The following is a 7,616-nucleotide window of genomic DNA, read 5'->3' as shown; positions in this document are numbered from 1 at the left end:
GTTATTTTTAGAACTGTCTCTGAGTACTGCAGCAAATTCTTAAATTTAGGTTTTAACAAAAGACTGCATAATAAGTTATAGGGGCTGTGAAGAGCTACTGCTAAAAACAAAACAACAAAAAAAGGCAGGTCCCTTTAAACATAAGGGTGCTAGAAATCTGAACTATAAATAAAATATTCCTGTGGCCTTGTAAGATGTTAGTGGATATTGTTATTTTACTGAACTAATGCATTTTTGCACTTTGTTATGTGGATACATAAACACTTGACCCAATTAAAAAAAAAAGTCAAGGAAAGCAAGTGGAAGAGAAAAGTGAGCAGTCTCCTTGTGGAGAAAGGATATTTAGCATGAAATAGTGTGTGTTAATCAGGGCTCAGAAGCTAAATAAGTGGAAATGTACACTAAGATATAACATGATGAATAGCATTAACAAAACCAAGTCCTTAAAGAAACTTGAAAAATAAAATCTATCCACTGAAATGAATTCAAAATGCAAACAAAATACAATTTGTTGCCTTTAAGGCAATCCAACTAGAAATTTAGCTGTTTCTCTTGCTGGTTAAATATTCCAACAGCCCAATTTATGCAATGACTATTAGTTTTGATGGAGTTAATGAATTTGAGGAAGTTGCATATTATGCATATCCTTACCCAGTCTTCACAGCCACTATTAAATGGCCCATTCCTGCAGTGTAGCTACAGATGGTGGAGCCTGTTTAATTGTGCCTCTTCTTTATGCTCAGCTATTTCCAGTAAAGCCAAATCACAATCAAACATCTATTTTGTCTGTAATCAAAGCTTGCAGTGAAAGGCTGAGTGGCTGCTTCTAGTCATTTCCACAATAGTCATAATTCTGTCTTCGCTGGTAACTTGCTACAGTGCTTTGAGCAGAACCTGACTGTCAATTTTACTTTTTTTCTGCTTTCTATTTGTTTCAGGTCTACATTAAATTTAGGTGATGTTTATACAATGCTATGGAATATGCTAGTATACTGACTCCTAAATGTTCAAAAATTACTCCGTATTTCTTCCTCTAACTGCATGCAATTGTGAAGCTTGCTTACAAAGGCTGAAGAAAATGGGATGTTCTCAGTGGGCAATAGCTTTTGAGCCTTTTGTTTGTTCATTTAAATCTGTTTTAACTAAAGGACATAGAAACATAATGGATTTTAATTGGGGAGTAGGAGGGGGATTTACAGAATACTCGATGATACCATGACTGTGAGGCTGTAACTGCTTTAACAAAGTTTCATGGAAATTTTTAGAAAACAGTTCTACTTTGTACGGAAATACCTGGGAAATTTGGCATTCAACCACTGGCAACAGTATCTAGAATCACAGCTTTCCTCCTGGGATATGCTGCTTCTTGGGTTAAAATTCTGTGTGTCAGGGACTCTTAGGCCATCAAAATCAGTATATTTCATTCCTGGGGAATAACAATAGGATTTAAAGATGAATAGAATGCCGTCTGGAATGCAAACCTCGGCTATGGCTTCGCAGTACAGATAATAATGGAGCCACTAGAGGGAGAAGTATCTCAAAGATTGGCAGTGGGGTGTCCTGGCTACGGATGGCAAAGCTTGGTCAGGGCAGTGGAAGTGAAGGGAAAAGTAAAACATTCCCTTCCTAAGCATGATGGAACCAAGGAAATTATCACCTGACCTGAATCTATTTTATTTTAATGACAGATTTATGGCATTTTGTCTTGCTACTTCGATTTCCCTATTCTTTGTTAGAAAGGGGTTATGTAGGAGTATGCAGAAAACTTTGTAATATTGGGGGATGTAAGCAGAGCTGAAGTGTCTCCTGTCCTGCAGAAATATTTCCTATACTGAAAAAAACCATCAGTTCCTAAGAAACTGAATCAGGAGGATTAATGCTTAATTTGTTCTGATGACATTTCTTTCAAGACTTACCCTGGATTAAGTGAGGTTCGCTAATAAGACACCGTCAGTTCATGGGAAAGAACTGTGTGTACAGCTTTATGTTTCTTGCTCTTCGGCAGTCAGTAGCATTAGAGGTTTGTTCCCCACATTGGCAATAAGAAGGCAGCAATACTAGCTCGTTTCACATCTGCTAGTTGGTTTGTTTTTTTTTTTTTTTAATGACTTGTGTTTGAGCAGCTAGAACTGACTGGAGTGTGCTTTTAAGTCTGAGTGTGATCTGATGCTGTTTTTTGAAGTAGTTGGGAGCTAAAAGATGGGAGAATTCATGTATACAGATGCTTGGCTTTCTGGTGTTCTGGTTCAGATATGTTGTGATTTTCTTCCACAGATTTTTTGAATACCTTTTGTTTAATAGTTTTGCTGTACAGATGGGCTGTTTTAAAGATAAAATAAATGATCCTCATAAACATGAGAAGAATTAGGACTTTTACAGTATGGGTTGAATTTACTTGCGTTTGGGTGGCTTTCTGGTAGATCTGTGGACAAATTACTTAGAAATGAAACCATGAATTGGCTTGGGAAATAAGTCATTATATGTGGAAAAGTTCAAATAATCCAGTTCTTCTGCATGGATATCGACTCTTTCTGATTTGTTTTTGTCTGTGAAAGCTCTGCAAATTTCTCAGGGTGACGTAATGCAGACTTTTATGTTTTATGTTAAAAATACAGTAGAGGGCACTAGTATATAACAGTTACAGGATTTGTTGGGGGTAATGTTGAAGGGCATGTGTGCTGATTTCACCTGAGAAGTCCAGGCAGGATTACACTGAAGACCTGAGATATGCAAAATATGTCCTGTTTTTGAGCATTTCTATGCAGATTCTACTTTTAGAAGAACTTCAAATAGACAAGGATTGTTCTATCTAGATGTAAAAGGCAAGAAACTTCAGCTTGATTCAAACTCTGAGTGAAAGAACCTGAGGCATGAATTATACGTCCACTCCCCTCTACATGCTTGGATTAAATCCGAAATTGAACGTTGCTGCTGGAAGTCCGAGCAGAAGCGTGGCAGCTGTTCACCAACAACAGAACATACATCTAATCTGTTGAATTTTAAAGGTTTGTTATCTGTCTATTGGGCACATACTTCTCTTATCAACATACATTCTTTTTTCAACAACTATATGGAGTGTCTGTATAAATGTATTTCATAGTACTGTATACCGACAATAAGGGAAAATGTTAAAAAATAAAATTCTGTGAATGCAGCTGGATCTGTTTTCTTACTGCGCGGCTGAACAATGGACAAATCTCAAGTACCTCGAAGTTTTCACTTAACTTTTTACCACTGACTCATACTTAGTAACATTTCTGGGAAGGCAAAATTATTGACCAAACTGTAATTGTGTATCTAACTAAAAATGTCACCTTATGTGAGTAAAGTGTAAGGATCCACAAAGTCATCAAGCCAGATGGCAAACTGAGCTGCGTGAAAATGCTCTGCCTACAGGCTAGGTATTTTCATTGCTATTATCATCTTTGAAACTCTGTTTTGTCTGAGATGGTCAAACAAGCATTCTAGTATAGGTCTAAGCAGTTTGAATAAGCTGAGCCAGGAAGACTGCTATTATATCTTCACTTGCTAGCAGATTCTTTGTAGCTGTATAAAAAAGACAGGATGGAATGTAGAAAGTCTCATTAAATACTTAAACTTAGCCCAAATGGGAAGACATTTTTCTTCTAGCGAGTAACTTGGTATTTTTCTTTTCCCTTTTCTTTTCTTGTATAGAGTTGAGATATGGCAGCCAAAAAATAGCCAGTCTTTTTATTGTGTATATGTTTCAACAGGTAGCCTACATCCTAGATAAGAGAGTCACAACAGCTCTTCTGCTGTAAAGTGCAGGAGGCAAATAAACTGAGGTGAGTGGTTGTTTTTGTTTTTTAAAGCATCTGGATGTACGTGTAGATCCAAATCTGTGTCCACATGATGTTTTGGAAGGTTTATTAATTTGATTGTGGATGTAACAATGTTTATTATAACTTAGTAAGGCTCCTTTCTAAAGAAAATGAAGCTTTGTTTTTTGTTTTTTACCTCCCACCTTTCTTGGCCCAGAGAATGGTAGAACTTTCTGAATCCGTGGTTCTTTGGCCTTTGAGTGCAATTTTCATAATTCAGTGGTAACAGATCTGTCTTCTGCAGGTGCCATTCTTAAGCTTTGGCTGTTCTGTCTTGGTCAGATGGACAAGAATCAAAGCTACTCATTCCAACTCAATGGATATTTTTCCTATGCTGCTTTGTATTTCAGCCACACCTTTGGTGTATCTGCTAGTAAGTCCCATCCTCAACCTATATTAATATTGGAGATTAAATTCTCATTTGTTTTAGTTCTGGTGATCTTAGAAATCTAGCATCAGAGCCTTTTAACATTATGGCATATTGGTGCTTTTTTACTAGCTGTTTCCTTGATCCACATCCTGCCTACAACTTAAGACACTGAAACACCTCCAAACCAAAATGAAGGTGGCAACACTGCTGCTGTTGCGAGTGTTTTTTTAACTGCTATTTGAGGCTGGCTTTGAGGTGTTGTGTGCAAATGTATGTGGATAGTACCTGAAGAGGAAGAAAGGCTGCTCAATGGCTGTAAAGACATTGAAACAGCAGAACCAGCAAGATTCACAGCCATACTTATAACAGATTTTATGTGCCTGATCTATTTCCTCATGCCCCACTGAAGAAACAGTAGGGAGTATTTTAAGAGTGCCATTGAAATTAGAAGAATTAGAATTCCAACAGAAGGCCAAGAAATACTTTAGAGCTGAAATATGATTCTCACCAAACTGAGCATGTGCCTTCATTCTTCAGAGAGTTTTTGTTAGTATCTCCTATGTCTCTTATTTAAGTAAGTATTAGTAGCTATCTTTTTCACTGACATCATGACCCAGCAGACTAAAGATGACAGCAGAATCTAAAAACAGATCTGAGAGACAATGCTGGCAAGGGGCAATGATAAAGGGTCCCTGCCTATCCACATGACCAGGACACAGTTTCATGGACTAAATATGCACAAAACAAAAACACGCACCTGTAGGTCCCAAGACATGGATTGGCGCCCCCTTTACACAATTCAGGTATTTGTAAGGATCTTTGGAAGGTGAAATTGTGTAGTGAAATGCTAAAGAGGTTTGAGTGAGGGCAAAATGATAAAGCAAAGGACATCTTAATCTGCTACATGTGTGAGATCCTCACTTCTGTTGTACCCGCTTAAGTTTTGAGCTCTTGCAATATCTCTAGATGCAGGACACTACTGTTCAAAATCCTTTAGGCAGAATCTAGTTGTGTACCTTTAACTCCAAAGTTACTGTCTTGTCATTGATCACCTGAACAAATCACCTGCTAAAAGACAAAGCTGGCATACCATTTCTTTTACAAGAAAGAATACTTGAGAAAAATGTAGTGTTTGAACAGATGCATTTTCTGTATAACATTCCTTGTTAGTAATTTTGTCCTGTTCAACTAACTAATCCTAGTCAAAGATACTGCATTTTTGATTTTTCATCTATTTGTAGGTATTGCAGTATATGCCACTTCACATTTTCACAGAAACATAGACTGGTTTCGGTTGGAAGGAACCTTAAAGATCATCTAGTCCAACCACCCTGCCACAGGCAGGGACGTCTTCATTAGATCAGGTTGTTCAAAGCCCCATCCAGCCTGGCTTTGAATCACTTTCAGGGATGGGGCATCCACAATCTCTTTGGGTAACCTGTTCCAGTGCCTCACCACACTCATAGTAAGGGATTTCTTCTTTATATTTATCTAATCTACATCTACCTTCTTTTAATTTAAAACCATTAGCCCTTGCCCTATCGGTAAGGGTCCTAGTAAAAAAATCTTTCCCCAGCTTTCTTATAAGCTGCCTTTAATAATTGAAAGGCTGCAATCAGACATCTGCAGAGCCTTCACTTCTCCAAGCTAAACACCCCCAGCTTTCTCAGACCTTCTTCATAACAGGTGTTCACACATTTTGTATGTTACTAGTACGTATTTGTGTTTCATTTGTACTTCTATTGCAGACTAGAAACAATGAAGAAAAATATAACTAAAATATGATGTCATCTGGAATATAAATGACAAAGCTAAAAAAACTACACCCTCCATTTTTAAATCCTTCAGTTTAAGGATTTTTAAGGATTTCTTGGAAGGATTTTTAAATCCTTCAATCTAGTTTTGACTCCCCTAATCCAGTCATCCAAACTCTCCTCCCTGCCGTCGAGTCTAGCCTTTCCAGCCTGGTTCCTGTCATTGAGCCCTAGCTTTTTTTCCCCCTACTTAAATGGTTAATAAAATTTCAACACTTTAAGCTTAAATAAGCCTTCCAAAGCCAAACACTGCAAGAAAATCTTCCATACAGACAGAAGCAAATTGATCACAATTAAATGTTATGCACAGTTTCTTCTTGGAGACAGACCAAATGCTTCAATAATGTCAAACGGAGTTCAAGAAACCTATTCTTTCTTAGCAGGGAAAGATAGAAATACAAAAGAAAAGCATATGGAAAGACAGAATTCAGCTTGGATCTGAAGGGTGTAAGGCAATCAGAAGAGAAAGAAATGAAATGTTATTTCATGTCAGAAAGGCAGGAGGAGGAAGTGGGAGGCTGGGCTGGTAGAACGATGTCTGTCAGGGTATAATGTATTTGCATTTGCTTTTAAAATGTACTTCATCAAAGCAGAAGAAGAATTCTGACTCTGGGTGAGATAAGGAAAAAACTAGTAGCTAGCTGGACTGCAGTTACTGGAATTTGACTAAACTATATCAAAATCTGCCTAGCAAGTGCTAATTTAAAGCTCTTTGGACTCTCAACTAGAAAGCCCCGGCAAGCAGAGACTGATGTTGGATTGATGAACAGTAAGGACTGCAGCTGTTTGGGAAACCTCGAGTTGTCAAATACTTTGATATAAATCAAAATGAAGCTAAAACTTCATTCTGGAATTTTGGTTACCTTCAGAGCTTGCAGTTTCAAAAATACTGTCTCGTTTTTTTAAATAAAGTTGCCTTAAGATCTAATGTCTAACAAGTTGCTGTCCACAGCTCTGCAGTGCCCAGGCTATTGACAGTCTCTGTGCAGGAAATCAAACTCTTCCAGCTCAATAGCTTACTAAATTCACTATGTAATGGTGTTTTGAAAGAATTAATCTTTGAGACTATTTTTTCTGGACACAAGAAGAGCTTCTCCTAACTTTTGAGAACTGAGCTCAACCATAAACCACTGTTCCTGTTGTCTTCTCAAAAGTCACCAAAATGACAAATGTTTTAATGGACGTAGTATTATACTCTATTAGAATCTTTACAAATCAGTAGTTGGATACTTGTAGCTGTGCTACAGGGCTGTAAAACCATTCCAAATTGCTATTTGCTATTCAACAAGCATTTGCAGAGAAATCACTGTTTTCTACTGAGCTGTGTGTAATCTATGCAGGCAGTGAATCAGCACAGGAACATGTTTAACTTCACTGGACAGCCTCCTTTGCAAGGTACTTGTTTCAACACACAGCATCCATCTTTCCAGTCCTCTCTGCACAATACCACCTTTCTGTAAGTTATTGACTACTTGTAATCGGTGCAGAAACTTGTCTCAGTAACAAAGTTAAAAAACGTAATTATGAAATGCCAAGTAATTTTAAATAGCTGTAACAGGTAATTGTCAACCCACTGCATTTACAGTTCAG

Source organism: Cygnus atratus, chromosome 12 (genome assembly GCF_013377495.2).
Source record: "Cygnus atratus isolate AKBS03 ecotype Queensland, Australia chromosome 12, CAtr_DNAZoo_HiC_assembly, whole genome shotgun sequence".
Classification (NCBI taxonomy): domain Eukaryota; kingdom Metazoa; phylum Chordata; class Aves; order Anseriformes; family Anatidae; genus Cygnus; species Cygnus atratus.
This window is presented reverse-complemented; position numbering follows the sequence as displayed.